General features: G+C 39.4%; 1 pseudogene; it reads left to right on the forward strand.

The window, feature by feature from the left end:
- The first annotated feature begins 14,585 nt into the window (after positions 1 to 14,585).
- Positions 14,586 to 15,644, forward strand: LOC140510171 (ornithine decarboxylase antizyme 1 pseudogene; annotated as a pseudogene).
- Positions 15,645 to 16,042: the final 398 nt, after the last annotated feature.

Consider the following 16,042-nt stretch of genomic DNA (forward strand, 5'->3'; position numbering starts at 1 on the left):
GAATCTCTCACTAGAATGTGATGTCCTCCATATGTCCTTTTGGTGCATCACATCATTCTAATTGCATCAAGCCCCAGAACATTGCGAAGTCTCTAAATGAGATCCATGATCATTCAAAAAAAAAAACGTTTCCTAACCTTTCAAACAGGAAACACCAAGTAGAAGTAGAGTTAGTTGTTTTCAAGGCTGATAAGCAGTTTGATTGACATTTGGTAGAACTGGTTCATCAGTACATGTACCTTATAATGACACTTTAAATGAATGGTGAGATGGGAACAGGAGGAGGAGTTGCCTTTGGGAAATTGAAGGGCTTTAATGATCCCAAGCTTCTTCCTAAAGCAAAGATGCATCTTTTAACAATAGTCTTCTAATGATACTATATGACTGTGTATCATAAAATACCATAGTCTCTGAAGAATCATGCTGGAAGCGACATAATCGTGAGAATGTTAAGAGAATCACTCTTGAAGGAATTTGAAAGAGGAGACACCAATGGTTTGGGGAAAAAAACATAGATCTTATCATTATGTTGAAAAGTTATGGAGAGAAGACTAATAACCAGTCACTGATATACCTAATTTCCTAGCTCCACACTATTTTTGTGAATATAATCCCAAATGGAAACAAATAGAGACAATTCTTTCAAAATCTGACTGTGAGAAGGAAAAAAGATAGGAGAGTGGGGATTGTGGATTTTTGTTTGTATTTCTATCTCTAGCACTTAATACTGTTGTTGGCACATAGTAGGTGCTTAATAAATGTTTTACCTAGCACCTAGCTAGCTATACCCCAAGCAAAAAGACTTGACTAAGATCATATACCTCATTGATGGCAGAACCATGAAGAGGAAGAGTTTGCAAGTCAGGTAAATGCCTTAATTACTGGCCTGCCAACAAAATCCCAACCTTCATGATTATATTCTATTGGAACCCTCACGCGCATTGCAGATGGAAGCAAGGTGTCTCTGGGAGGGTCTCTCTCACTGCTTTTATTTTATTCTGAGTGGGCCATAAGTAGACACTTGTTTGAATGGTCACATTTTGCTGCTTCGATGACAAACTCTTGTAGAACCACTGTTTGTGTTCAGTGTATCTAATGGAATAGGGCAATAGGGGTCATTTCTACATCTCAGAAGGAGTTCCTTTGCTCCCACCCACACTGTCCTGATGAAAAGCGGTCATAAAATTATCAAAGCTCCCTGACTGCTTAGCTATAAACTGAAATGTAGACCTAGACAAATTCTAATTTTGCTTTGACACTTATTGGTCTAGCACCATCAGAACGGATCAGTTGAATCACAATTCTTCCAAAGTCAGAATGTGTGTTTCCCTTCACCTGGGTCCATTCTCATCTTCCCATTCACATCTGCCCAGATAGAAGTAATGATAAGGCAGTTCACAGCACCATTCAGTTCCTCCACTCTCTTTCTTTTCATCTCAGCAAGCCAGTAAGTCCATTTAAGTGTGTCTGACTTACTTCTTCCACTGCTGCTCAGCTCAGCTCAATTTCTTTTTGGCAAAAATTTATATACACACACACACACACACACACATACATACATATATTTATACATACATATATACATATATGTGTGTATATATATATAATTTTACATGTAATACTATTTGGCCGTATTACATATTATATAAAATACTGTAATATGTAACTTTATATAATATAATACATATCATATATGTGTGTGATTATACATATTTTTTTCAATTTTACAAAAATAGTCATTGCTTCAAGATTATTTAAATGTGACCCAGGTATATTGACCTGGGCAACAGTTCAAAACAGTGATTAAATTTTTACATCCCCCTCTATCCCCGACAAGACACTCATTTTTATTAATAGGATGTATGTGTGTCTAATTTAGGCACAAGAGGGCAATGGAAAGATGGATTTGGAAACAGAAAATATTAATTCAAATGCTGGGTCTGCTATTTCCTGACTTCTCTTTAGCTTATAAGTCATTCGTAACCTAGTCCCTACATCCCTTTCCAGACTCATGGACATTATTCCACCTCCTGCACTCTGAGATCCAGTCAGACTGGCCTTCTCTCTCTTCCCCATACATGACATCCAATCTCTCATCACCTGACCTTCGCACTGGCTCTCCCCCATGCCAAGTTACATCCCCTTCCTCACCTCTACCTCAAAGAATCTCTCTCTTCCTTCAAGATGCATCCCAAGTACTACCTTCTACCTGACACCTTTCCTAATGGCATCCTCTCCCCTTCAGTGCTGATGCTCTTTCTCTCAAATTCTCTTATGATTGAGTACTTTATATTTTTCAGTAGATAAATCTCTTTATGCCTGTCTCCCCCAATCCAGTGTAACCTCCCTGAGAGAAGAGGTTGTTTTCTTCACTGCCCCAGTGCCTAGCACAGTGCCCAACACATAGTAGATGCTTAATAATTGCTAATCTATTGGACAATTCATGTTATTTCTCTGGACCTCGGTTTCTTTATCTGTAAAAGGACGCATAGGCATCCCTTGAAGATATTGCAAGTTCAGTTCCAGTCCAAGCAATAAAGTGAATGTGGCAATAAAGTGAGTCACATTAATTTTTTTGTTTCCTAGTACATATAAAAATTATATGTACATTATACTATAGTCTATTAAGTATGCAATAGTATTATGTCCAAAAAATCGTATATATTTTAATTAAAAATACTTTATTACTGAAAAAATACTAACCATTATTGCAGCCTTTAATAAGTTGTAATCTTTTTTGCTGGTGGAGGATCTTGCCTGGATGTTGATAACTGCTGACTGATCAGGGTGGTGGTTGCTAAAGCTTGGGGCAGCTGTGGCAGTTTCTTAGAATAAGGCAACAACGAAGTTTGCCCACCAATTACTCTTCCTTTCGTTTGAACACTTTGAGGCCAATGTAAGGTTATTAATTGGCCTCATTTCAATAAAGTTGCATCTCAAGGAATAGGGAGGCATGATCTGGAAGCAAACCTCCAATATCTCCAAGGGAGAAGCCAGTTGATAGAGCCCTCAGAACACACACAACATTTATCGATTAATTTCCAAGTTCATAGAGCCCCAAAATAATTACAATGGTAATATCAAAGATCACTGATAACCAATCAGCATAAGATATAATAAAAATGAAAAAGCTTCAAATATTGTGAGAATTACCAAAATGTGACACAGAAATATAATGTATGTTCCTGCCATTGGAAGAATGGCACCCATAGACTTGCTCAATGCTAGGTTGCTACAAACCTTCAACTGGTAAAAGAAAAAGAAAAAAAAGTGTACTATCAGCAAAGCACAATAAAGTGAAATTCAGTAAAGCTAGATATACCTGCATTTGGACTCACTAATATTCTGGAGTGTCTTCCTGTAAATGAACAACCTTTCCAAGCTATTTCGAAATATTGGCAGCATTTATTCTGTTTGCTGAGGACAACAATAGAGAATTGGGCTTAAAGGTATGGATGCCCTGAGTTTATGTATGTGGATAGCCGGGAGGAGAATGGAACAGATTTTTTTCTGAATTCTAGTGAGCCAGGCACTTGTAGAGGCAAAAAAGGATATGGCCAGCACAGCTCCACTGACCTTAAAAAAGAAGACAGGAAGAGGCAAAAATCCTGGCCAGTGGTCACATATGCCCATTTAAAGACTGTCAGGATCTGGTGCCAACCTACTTTCCCAGCTTTATTTCAAACTCTTCTTACACAGTCTACATTCTGGTCAAACATGCCTACTTGTCATTCCTTTTTTCCCAAGCCTCACTTGGTCATTGTTTGGGCTCTGATGGCTCAGAGTGAATGTAAATAGCAAATGTTTCTTCTTTGGCCAAAAACCCTGAAAGTCTTCCATACTAGATTGTTTTTCTTTTTTTTATTTTTGTGGTGGGGAAGAGGGGTTAATTAGGTCAAGGTAGGGAACCTGCAGACGTAAGGACTAGGAAGAACAGGTCATTCTTTGCCTCATTTCTTACCTAGACTTAATCACTGAAAGGGCATTGCCTCAGTCAAACTGAGACCTAGTAAAGGCTTTAGTTCAGGCCTTCACAACATAGGACCCAAGGGCTGCAGTCCACCAAAGGATTTCTGGTGGCTGTCATGTGACCATGGCAACCAACCATCCTCAGTCTATCTCTAGTCTAACCTATCTTTGCCCTGAAGAAGTTTAGTCCATTTTAATTTTGGCCCCTCCCTACTGCCAAGTTGTGCAGGCCTGCCTTAACTTAAAAAGGCCAAGGTCTCCCACTGTATCCAGGGCCATCTCCAGTCATCTTGATCTATTTCTTGCCACTGGACCCAGATGATTCTGGAGGAGAGAGTGAGGCTAGTGACTTTGTACAGCCCTGCCTCACTTCAATCCACACTTAAATCCAAATCATTTGCAAGTCAAGATATCACTTTCATGTTCTAATCAAGGACAAACCAAGAATAACTTGCCTTTCCTAGCATAAGACATTCCATCTCCTGGAATTCACTCCTCCAAACCTGGAATTCACTCCCTCCTCAAGGGCCTCCTGGAGTCCCTTCCTAAAGGCTCAATTCAATTGCCATCTCTTACAAAGAGGATTTTAGGATTTCCCGAACTTAAGTATTCCACCCCCACATACTTTGCATTTTGTATTTGCTTATCTTTAAGTACCTATTTCCTCCAAAGACTGTAAACTCCTTGTGGGCAGAGAACATTTCTACTTCTTTTTTAATCTTTTCATCCCCATTGTCTCCCACTGTGTTTACTGAGCACTTAATAAATCTTGCTTGATCAAGCTGAATTTATCTATACGTGTCCCCAGAACGATAAATAACTAACACAATGCCAGGGGTTCACAATGGCCCGGGCAGAAAAGATAGTCCTCTCTGGAGACTGGAAGGAAATGACTGCCAAGGAAAAAAATGTGCCCCCATTCTGGTGCAAAGCACAGTTTTCCTATACTAGCTATACTCTCCTCCACATCCTGATCTTCTGCAGTTTTTTATTGTATTTATTACTTTTTTTAAAAAACTGGATGGATTTTCCCATTTCACCCAGAATAGAAGTGCAGGGGCCATTCACAGACCTGATCCCACTCTGAACAGTACAGGAGTTCTGAACTGCTCCATTTGTAATCTGGGTCAGTTCACTCCTCTTTAGACAACCTTATTCCCCCACCACCCTTCTATTAATGCTGAATTTAATGTAAACACCCAATAAATCTAGACCATCACAGCTCAGAACTCCTAAGGTCAAGACATTCACTGATCTCAGTAACAGGAATTATAGTTGTACATCACCACCCCCTGGCAAATTACATTTATTCCAATTAGATTTTATTTTATCAGAGTCAGACGATGATTCTAGCTGGTCAGGTGGTTGTATTTGCTTCCCTTGTCCTCTAAGACCATTAACTATTACCTCTAGCTTTGTGGCATCTGCAAGTTTAATAAGTGTGCCATCTACATCTTCATCCAAGGCAGTGATGCAATGGTCCCTGACCTTCTTCTGCCTTCACGCATTCTCTCAGGCCACGCTCTTAGATGAAACACTTTCTCTGTGCCTACACCGTATTGAATTTCTTCTTAGTTTCATATCAATAGGTTAATAAATATTTATTAAATTCCTACTATATGCCAGGCACTGTGCTAAGTATTGATGATATAAAGAAAGGCAAAATACAGTCCTTACTCTCGTGGAGATCACAGTCTAACAGGGAAACAAACAATGTGAAAACAACTGTGTACAAATTACTTTCATATAGGATAAATTAGAGACACCAACAGAAGAAAGGTGATAACATTAAAGGGGATTAGGAAAGGCTTCCTGTAGAAGGTGGGATTTTAGCCAGGATTTAAAGGAAACCAGGGAAGACTGGAGACAGAGAAGAGAAGGGAGAACATTCCATTTGGGGGTGGGGAAAGGCAACAGCCAGTGAAGACACCCAGAGTTAAGAGATGGAGTACAAGAAAAAGCAAGATCAATGCCCCTGGATTTTGGGGAGGGCAGAGCCCATATTTCATCCTAGAAGTGAAATGAATGCACTGGAATTGATTGAGTAGGGAGATGATATGGTCAATTCTGCACTTTTAGAAAATCACTGTGATAGGACAGTGGAGGATGGGCTGTAATGATGAGACTTGGAACAGAGAGACCAACCAGATGCCAGCCATCTCTTCCAAGAAGACTTCCTAGATCTCAACAGTTAAAATCATTCAAGCAAGCAATTGGCATTAGTGAAGCACCTACTATGTGCTGGCCTCTACACCAACCTCGCAGGAAACAAAGGTGAAAAATGCAAGAATCTCTGTGGATCTGTGCCTTCTCAGATTTTTCTTTAGAGCAGATTTCTCCTTTATCCTTATTAATTTCTTCCTTCTTGTTACATAGCACCTCTTTGACAGCAAGGTCCTTAAGATCAGGAACTCATTCCTTACCTTTAGATCTCCAAGCCCCAGAACACATAATAGGTGCTTCATATAATATGCATTGAACTAAATGAATACTCTGCTCATGTGAGACAATAGAAAGAGTACTAGATTTAGAGGAGAGCTATAGTAAAGGGGTTGAGATCAAATTGGAGCTTGGCCATTTACTACCTTATGATCTTGGCAAACAACTCTGTCTCTGAGGTCTCCATTCTCCTCATCCATAAAGTGAAGATGAACTAGATGACCTCTTTCCAATTCTAAATTCTATGACCCAGTGACTTGGCTTTCCCCTTCATCTCTTCTATTCTCTTGCCATTAGATTCTAAGTTCCTTGAGAGAGGGAATGGATTTTTGCCTCTTTTTTTGTACCCCTAACTCTGAAGCTCCTAGATTGGACCACAATAGGTCCCAGCCCAACCTCCACTTAATGACTGTATTTTGGGCTCTCCTGGCTTGGAGTGAATGTCAGTGGTAACTGTTTCTCCTTGGAACAGCAACCCTGAGAGTCTTCCCCTCCCAACTTGATATTTTTTTCTAATTAAAGGGGCCATCCCTTGACTTACTTCTTAAAGAAGCTTATTTACTGAATGGGCATTACCTCACTCGAAGTGAGAACCTGAAAAGGACTTAGCCTAAAAAGGCCAGGGCCTCCCATTGCATCTTGGGCCATCTCCAGTTCTGATGGAAGTGAGACCAGTGACCTTGCACAGACCTCACTTATTCCACTCAAAGTCAACTGCAAGTCATGTCATCATTTCCCTGATGTCATGGTCCTCTTCAAAAGTGAAGAACAAACACAACGATGCTTAGCACAGTGCCTGGCACCTAGTAGGTGCTTAATAAATGTTTTATTGGTTTGTTGATTGCTGTCTCAGTAATCTCCTTTGACTTCAATCTCTGCCTTAAGACACTCTTGTCCATTCCCAGAACTGTGCCTCAAGATTCTTGCCTTTTCTTCTCCCCTCTGCCATCTTTGGACTCCCTTCTTTTGGCACAGGTCCTAAGTCTCAGGGAGCAGTGGGCACCTTTAACTCTTTACTTCTTCTGGCAGGATGTGGCAGGGAGAGAGTAGCACCACGGTAGCCTTTAGTCATTTCAGGTAAGAGACTACAATGTGAATTTAGAAAAGAGAATGAATATAGCAAACACCTGAACTGTCCCAGAAATTCAATCTCATGCTCTCTAATGGGAATGTATCCTGGAGATGAGCATAGTATCTGATGTCTTGGTTGTGTAATTGGATGGAGTAAGGTCTAACCGGAGGAAAAATCTGCATTTAGATAGCTGCATGCACACGCACACACACACACAGAGCCAGATTTCTACTATACATATGTAGAGATACATATGTATATATTTTAGGCTTGATCTAACCTGTGCATGTCCAGAAGGATTTTAAAATATTCATATCACTCTGAGGCCATTTTGTAACCATCAGTTCTTTTGACTTGCTGTTAGGCAGCAGGAGAATGGAAGCAAACTCTGGCTTTTGTCCACCTATCATCCTCAGCATTTACTCTTATCTTGCTCTTATCAACTTACCAAAGGCTCAGACTGTTAAGACATATTTAAAGTTAAATGTGCTTTTTATCAAAGACACCATAGGATAGCTAGAGCTCTGGACCTGGAGTCAGGATGACCTAGATTCTGATCCTCATTCCCTCTGCGACCATGGACAAATCACTTAATCTCTCTACAATTCCATTTCCTCATATCCAAAACGGGGATGATAACCTTTGCTACCTATTACAGTGTGAACTAACTCAAATGAGATGCTACATAAAAGATGCTTTGCCAATCTTAAAGTGCAATATAAACGTTAACTGTCATTTATACATGTGGTACCTACAAATGATAAAATATTATAGAAATGCAGGTTACTGTTTAGTGGGCTATTAGCATCTGCAAATTGGCTAAGCATGCCATGCATGTGTTTATCCCAGTCATATACAAAAATAGGCAAAATATAGCTAGGAAAGATACCTGAAGCACTTCACTAGAGACTTTCCAATCTGACACTGGATACTTAATGATACTCTTTTCAATCCAACCATTTCAAGAGTTTCAAGTCCCCTCAATTGTACCATCATTTGTCTACATCTTCACCATTAGCATAACATGAGGGACTTAATAACTATTCACAAAAGACCCAATCAATTAATAGAAAAACATAATATAGGAACCAAGACAAGTTCCAGACATAATACATAAAGAAGGAAAGTCAGTCTTTAGAGTCCTTCCATCTCCCTACAGTGCCCCATTCTCACATTCCACATAGTAACTTTCTGTGAATGCATCCGTTCAGTGGGTACCAAGAGGGATGCTACCCAGGTTTTTTCCTTTCATTGGTGTGGCTTCAAAGTCTGAATAGCTCAACCCTCTTAGTTACATCCCTCACAACACTCCTCCTCGCAACATACATATTGAAATATAACTATACTTTCTCCCTAGTTCTCATCTAACAATCAAAAAGAAATCTGATAACCCAATTCATATTCAGGTTGTAAGAACTGATAATCAGTTGAATGTGTTAGCCACCTCCCAAAGGAATTTGCCGTTCAGCTAAGGACCCTGTAAGACCCAAAATATTGTAATTCTAGCAAAGACATCTTCTTTGGAGATGCACCAGCTGTCTGAAAGGAGAGAAACCCCGAAAAAGGAGAATTTCTTGGTACCCATCTCAAATGGTGCATGACAGTAGCAGCCAGCTCCTTACTTAGGACCAGCCTAAATAGTCCAACTGTGACCCTACCCAAGCAGGTATTAAGTAACATTGACTCAAGCTGTAGTTTTATTACCATGGAAGGATTATGAAGGAAATCATTAAACTTAATTCTGTGCTAGTTTAAAAGAAATGTATTAATGGCCACTGAAAGCTCTTAGAGTAAAACCCAGTTACATAAATTTACTTCAGAAACCTGACAACTTGCTCTCAACCTTGTAAGGCAGACCATGTCCTGAGGGCAATAATTGAGCCATTCCTTCTACCTCCCTAAAAACTTAATCCAAATGAAAATGTTGTTAAAATTAAAAGAAACAGAGACACCCCTCCCCCTAAGCATGGCCAACCCAGAAAAACCAAGGAGAGAAATCTTGGTCATCGTTACCATTATCTGGTTTTCCTTCTGATGACCCCATGACATTGGATGTGTCAATGAGCTAAAAGATCTACATGTATGAGTCTTCACAAGCATTAGATAGGTTCGGGTGGTATATGTTATCAAAGGATTAAGGATTCCCATTTATAGAAGCACTCTGAGGTCTTCTCACATTAACCCTGCTAGTACTCGGACACTTCAATGGATCTATGATCCCATCAATGTGAACATTCCCTACATGCAGTGCAGATTGCAGTACATCTACACCTACCCATTTTAGGGAATTTTCCTGGATGTCTCCCCATAGATTTATCCCAGGGGATCCCCTATCCTGAGGGCCTTCTTTGCTTTCTCTTGACATTATAAGGACAGGTTTTATCATTAAGACTCATTATGTGGTATCTTTGAGACCATTTTTTTTTACTATGGTTCTCCTTCCAAATGCCCTGTTTAGTATCTGTAGCCACGAGTTCACACTACTACAGAGTTTCTTCTCCACCATACTCTCTGTTTCATTCATTTTCAGTCCTTCAGATCTTAAGGTATCCCATAACTCATCATCATACAATGCTGTTAGAATGACATTGGTCTTTAAAAGAGAGGGATTTCTATAGAACATGCAAGAAAAGACATCTCCCTCTCTTCTGAAGAAATGAGACACTATGAATGTGAAACAATGCATATGTTAAACTTTCTCAAAAAATTAGCTAATTTTGCTGATTTTTTTTTGTTTTTATTCCTTTTTTATAAGGAGTGACTCTGGAAAAGTACCAAAAGGAAGGATACATTGAAAAATATAGGTAATATAAAAAAATTAAATATCGGCAAAAATTGTTTTTAAAATGTTCCTTCTTTTCAGGGAGAAGTTGAATGTCATAGGATTAAAAGGTAGCAGGAATCTTAGTGATCATCAATTCCAGTGTTCCCATTTTACAGAAGTGGAAATTGAGGTACATGGTGGTTGAGTGATTTGCATAAGCTCATTAAGATAATGAGCTTCAGAGGCAACATTGAAACTTGGGCCTATTGACTCCAAATTCAGTGTTCTTTCCATGGGTCCACTTTGCCTCTTCTAAGCAAGTTCAGCTGCTTTTTCCATCTTCATTCTTTTCAGTGACATTTCTTCCTCCTCTATAAACCCATTTGTGACTGTGATATGGTAGCATACTGATTATTGGTATCACTTTCCTTTAGGGTAACAAGAATTTTTTTGATGAAAATCCTTGCAGATAGGTGAAAATAATAAATTATATTTCTCTAATACTTCACATACATTGCATCAATTGAATCAGAAAAACCCTGTGGGATAAATATCTACATTATTATCCCAATTTTATAGATAAGGAAATCAAGACTGAGAGAGCTTATCCATGGACCCACATCTCCTAATTTGGAGAGGCAGAACTTTAACTCAGCTACTTTCTGATACTAAGTCAACTACTTTTTCCATTACCTAGTACAAGAAGTGATTACTTCTGCTTTATAGAGCGACGTAAATGTCTTGCTCGCATGTCAAACAATGAAGAATTGAGACCTGAAAACTTTCAGCTTTAAGTCTATTGTATAATCTCCTTGGCCATAATGGGGAACCAGGTACATGGGAGTCACAAAACAATCCCTTTGGGTCCAGCAACTGAATCTTTCTGGGTGACTTTTGAATGTCTTTTTAGAATCTGACACTACCATGTAATTAAATATTAAGTAAACTTAAGAGAAGGTGTGGACAGAATCAATAAAAACCTTGCATTTTACCTTTATAATAGCAGAAATGTTCATTTAAGGACCCTGTTGAGAAACTAATTGCAGTGGGCTAATAAAAATATTGCATTTCAAAATGGTAAATATTGACAAATAAAACCAGCAGGATTTATGAAACCATAAAGTAAATCCACTCTTACTACTCGCCCTAATGCAGTATATTGAACAGATCATAAAAGTTTTGAGTAGATCATAAAAGGTAATGGTTTGATTTTAATAACTTGTGAGCTACAAGTACCCAAAGTGAGGTTTTTATTTTCATCACACTCTATGCCCAGGTCCTTCCTCATTAGTCTCTTTTGCTTAGTCATGACTTAAATGGATCTTGCTTTCTTGTCAGCTGAAGTCATTGTCAAGGATTTTGGTCTTTCTCAATTGACAAATGGAATATTATTTACTGTGATCTGCTGCCCTTGCAGATTTGTAATGTGAATTCAAATAGAAATGTCAGCAACCAAGGCTATCTGGTGGGTAGAATGAAAGTAAAACTTAAAAGTTAATAAAAAAAAAAAACTTCTGCAGCATTCACTAGTGTGTGCTTTTCAGAAAGCAAGCAATGATGGTTGAAAGTTGAAGAAAGCTAAAATTAGAAAAATATCCCATCCCATCCCAAAGCTGCTTCTTCTCCAAACTACTCCCACTACCACAAAGCATCATCAGCTTCCCAATCACTTAGGTTTGGATACTTTAAAGTCATCTGTGACTCTTAATCTACACAACCAAAAAGGGCTGTCTTGCTAGTCCAATGTCCACAATCTGTCATCCATTTTCTTCTCTCCTTTTCCACTATTGCCACTCAAGTTCCCCACTGATAAGCTCTCAACTGATTAAAGTAAAAGTGTCTAATTTGTTTCCCTCTTCCAGACTTTCCCCTGGCCAATCCATTATTCAGAGTGCACACATATACACACAGACCCAAGCATTTATTAAGTGGCCACTATGTCCCAGATGTTGTTCTAGGAGCAGGGTAAAGAAGGAAGAAGAGGAGAAGGAGAAGAAAGAGGAGGGAGAGAATCAAGAGAAGGAGAATCAGGAGGAGGAGAAGAAGGAGAGAAAGAAAGAAGGAAGGAAGGAAGGAAGGAAGGAAGGAAGGAAGGAAGGAAGGAAGGAAGGAAGGAAGGAAGGAAGGAAGAGGAGGAGGAAGAGGAGGAGGAAAAGAAGGAGAAGAAGAAGGAGGAGAAGAAGAAAGAGAAGGTGAAGGAGAAGAATTAAGAAGCTAGCATCCTACTGTGGTTGTGTATATGTTCATATACAAAATGCATACATTAATGCAAAAGAATGAGGAACAGAGGCATTGACAGCTGGGGCACATGAGGAAAAACCTATTCAAAAAGATAGTGCTTGAGTACAGAATTCTTAAAACATTTTTGGACTATGAGAGTCTGATTGAGAAGTGTTTGCTAGCTCTCCCCCAAGCTCTGTAGTCATGGCCCTCTGGGGAAGATGAAGAACTCAGACCGTTCATAATATAAGCATTGGGCTTTACTCACCATTTGCTATGTAGCCTATTGAAAGAGAGGGTCGTTATGTGCCCCTGACCTGACTTGACTCTGTTTATCCTTGGAGGGATCTCTGAACATCACCCCAAAGTTCACTCGGGTGCTCCCTCATCTCCCCACCCATCTCCTTTGGTCTCAGGATTAGCTCCATGATTCTTAGGATCAAGATTCCTTATGAAGGGGCACAGAAGACACATGCACTGCTCTCTTCTTCCTTATCTTTCATCAACTTGCTTCCCATTGAAGATCCTCCTGCTGCCCATCTCTTAGAGCTCCTAATCTTCATTAGGAATAATTAAATATTGTATACTTTCTAAAACACCCCAACATACCTAAAAAATTATTGCCCTTTCCTAACACTGTCATACCTGACATTCCAAGTACTCTAAAATTAAAACTAACTCAAGTAAGCTTACCATCATTTAAATAAACTGAATCTGCCACATATCACTCATGGTCTTGTCAGAATAGCAAATATCTTGGGTTTATGTAATTTAAAGAAAAAAAACTATATGACATAATTTTTTCCCACATGGGCAATCCTACCTAAATTGAAATTACTATTTTTCTAATCATAGCTTCCAAAAGTGAAGTCTGAATAGTAGAATAGTTTGGAAAACGAGAAAAGCTTATGATGAATAAGAAGAGGAAAACTCTAAAAAACTGACCTTGGGGAGGGGTACGCTAAGTGGCACATTGGATAGAGCACCATGTTGGAATCAGGAAAACTTGAGTTCAGATCTAGCCTCAGACACTTTACTAATTATGTGACCCTGTCACTCAACCTTGCTTGCTTCAGATTCTTCATCTGTAAAATAAGCTGGAGAAGGAAATGGCTAACTGCTCTAGTGTCTTTGGCAAGAAAACCCTAAGTGGGGTCACAAAGAATCAGACACAACTGAAACAATGAACTTGAGGGAAGAAAAATTAGGGTGTCCTTAGAGAACACTTGAGAAATATTGACTTGGATTGGAGGACAAAATGTGTGAAATCCAGATGGAAAAGACTAAGAGGAAGGACCAATGAGATCAAGAAGGAGAACACAAGAAGGTAATTTGGTAGAATGTGGTAAATAAGAAAAAGTACGTAAATGAACTGATAAATCAGATGTAGGAAGAATTTGGTGGGAGAAGAGAGAGGAAGTTAAGGATGGTCATATTGTTGAAAGTAGGGAAAGTAAGTTGGGTGTGACTGTCAAATTGTTGAGAAGGGATAAAAGAGACAGTAGAATTGTACAGAAGAAAATATCAGTTACAAGGAGAAAGGAGCTTTTACACTTTCTTGAATATATTGTAAGATGTTTGTATTTCAACAAGTCAAGTGACTGTTGTTTAGAATTTAAGTACAGGTTGCTCTCCCTTCTAGGAAGGGGTAAAGTGCCTTAAGAAGTCTCTCTGCACTCTAGATTTTCAGAACCAATGAAGTTGGATTGTTTTTTAATGGAACAATTGCTAGCATCTATATAACATTTCAAAGTTTGCAAGGTACTTTAAATATGTTATCTCATTTGATCCTCACAACAACCCTCTGAAGGAGATGTTACTGTTATTCACTTTTTACAGATAAACAGAGGCTGAGAAAAGTTAACTGATTTGCCCTTCTAAGTTCATACAACTGGTGAGCATCTGAAGTGAAATTCAAGCCCAAATCCTCCTGATTCTAAGACCAGAGCTCTTCCATACTGACTGTAAGACAATATTCAATGTGAGGGGAAAGATCTGAACATTCTGAGGGGTGCCCTGAGCTGTCAGAAGGCTGGAGTATGGAAGAATATAACAGTGGAGGAAGGGAAGGACTGCAGAACAAAAATTTAAACAAAAATTGCAATGATAGATTTTGCGAACGGCGAGCAGCAGCGGCGGCCCGGAGAGGTGCAGTGGAGGTTTCCTGGTTTCGGACCCCCAGCGGCCGGATGGTGAAATCCTCCCTGCAGCGGATCCTCAACAGCCACTGCTTCGCCCGAGAGAAAGAGGGGGATAAACCCAGCACCACCGTCCACGTCAGCCGCGCCATGCCAGTCTTCAGCCTCCACAGCAGCGGCAGCCGCAGCAGCGAGAGTTCCAGGGTCTCCTTCAATTGCTGTAGTAACCTGGGTCCAGGGCCTCAGTGGTGCTCCTGATGTCCCTCACCCACCCCTGAAGATCCCAGGTGGGCGAGGGAATAGTCAGAGGGATCACAATCTTTCAGCTAATTTATTTTATTCTGATAATCGGCTGACTGTAACAGAGGAACTAACGTCTAATAACAGGACAAGAATTCTAAATGTCCAGTCCAGGCTTACAGATGCCAAACACGTTTATTGGAGAGCAGTGCTGAACAACAACAGCCTCTACATCGAAATTCCAGGTGGTGCTCTACCTGAAGGGAGCAAAGATAGTTTTGCAGTTCTTCTTGAGTTTGCGGAAGAACAGCTTCACGTTGATCACGTCTTTATCTGCTTCCACAAGAATAGAGATGATAGAGCTGCATTGCTCCGTACTTTCAGCTTTTTGGGCTTTGAGATTGTGAGACCAGGGCATCCCCTTGTCCCCAAGAGACCAGATGCTTGCTTCATGGCCTACACATTTGAGAGAGACTCTTCGGAAGAAGACTAGATTGCATTGTTTTGCATCTTTAGAGCTTTCTTGTTGTCTGTAAAGATGAGTCTGTGGAAATTTTGTCAACATCAATTACAGTGCATTTAATGTTGTGCTTTGTACGAAATATTGTGACCAACTGCTCTAGTGGTGGGATGCTGAAAATTTCAGACTTTATCATCTTTTCTGGATTTGTCCGCATGTTGTGATTGTGCAAATAAATGCTCACTCCAAATTAGCAGTATATTTCTTGAAGTTTAATATTGTGTTTGTGATACTGAAGTATTTGCTTTAATTCTAAATAAAAATTTATATTTTACTTTTTTATTGCTGGTTTAAGATGATTAAGACTATCCTTACACATTCAAAAGAAGTTTATTTGAAATAAAGTAGTATCCTAGGCCTAGAAAACAAAATGGTAGGTCTCTTTTAACTTTGAAAGATAGATATTAATCTACCCTTCTATTGCTCTCAAATCAGAATAAAAATGATTACAACTAGAAAAAAAAATTGCAATGATAGGTAGGGAAAAGAGAAGAAAGCATCTAGTTGCCTCTGATAAATTTGAGTATCAAGCTCAGCTGTCCTATATCATAAAGCCCTGAAAGAATTAGGGTAAAGGACTACTAACCCACTGCCTGAGGTATTTGAAAGATCATGGAGAACGGGAGAGGAAATGCCAGACAGGAGAAGGGCAGATGATTTCCTGATTTTCAGGAAATAAG

The sequence above is a fragment of the Notamacropus eugenii genome, chromosome 6 (assembly GCF_028372415.1).
Source record: "Notamacropus eugenii isolate mMacEug1 chromosome 6, mMacEug1.pri_v2, whole genome shotgun sequence".
NCBI classification, from domain to species: domain Eukaryota; kingdom Metazoa; phylum Chordata; class Mammalia; order Diprotodontia; family Macropodidae; genus Notamacropus; species Notamacropus eugenii.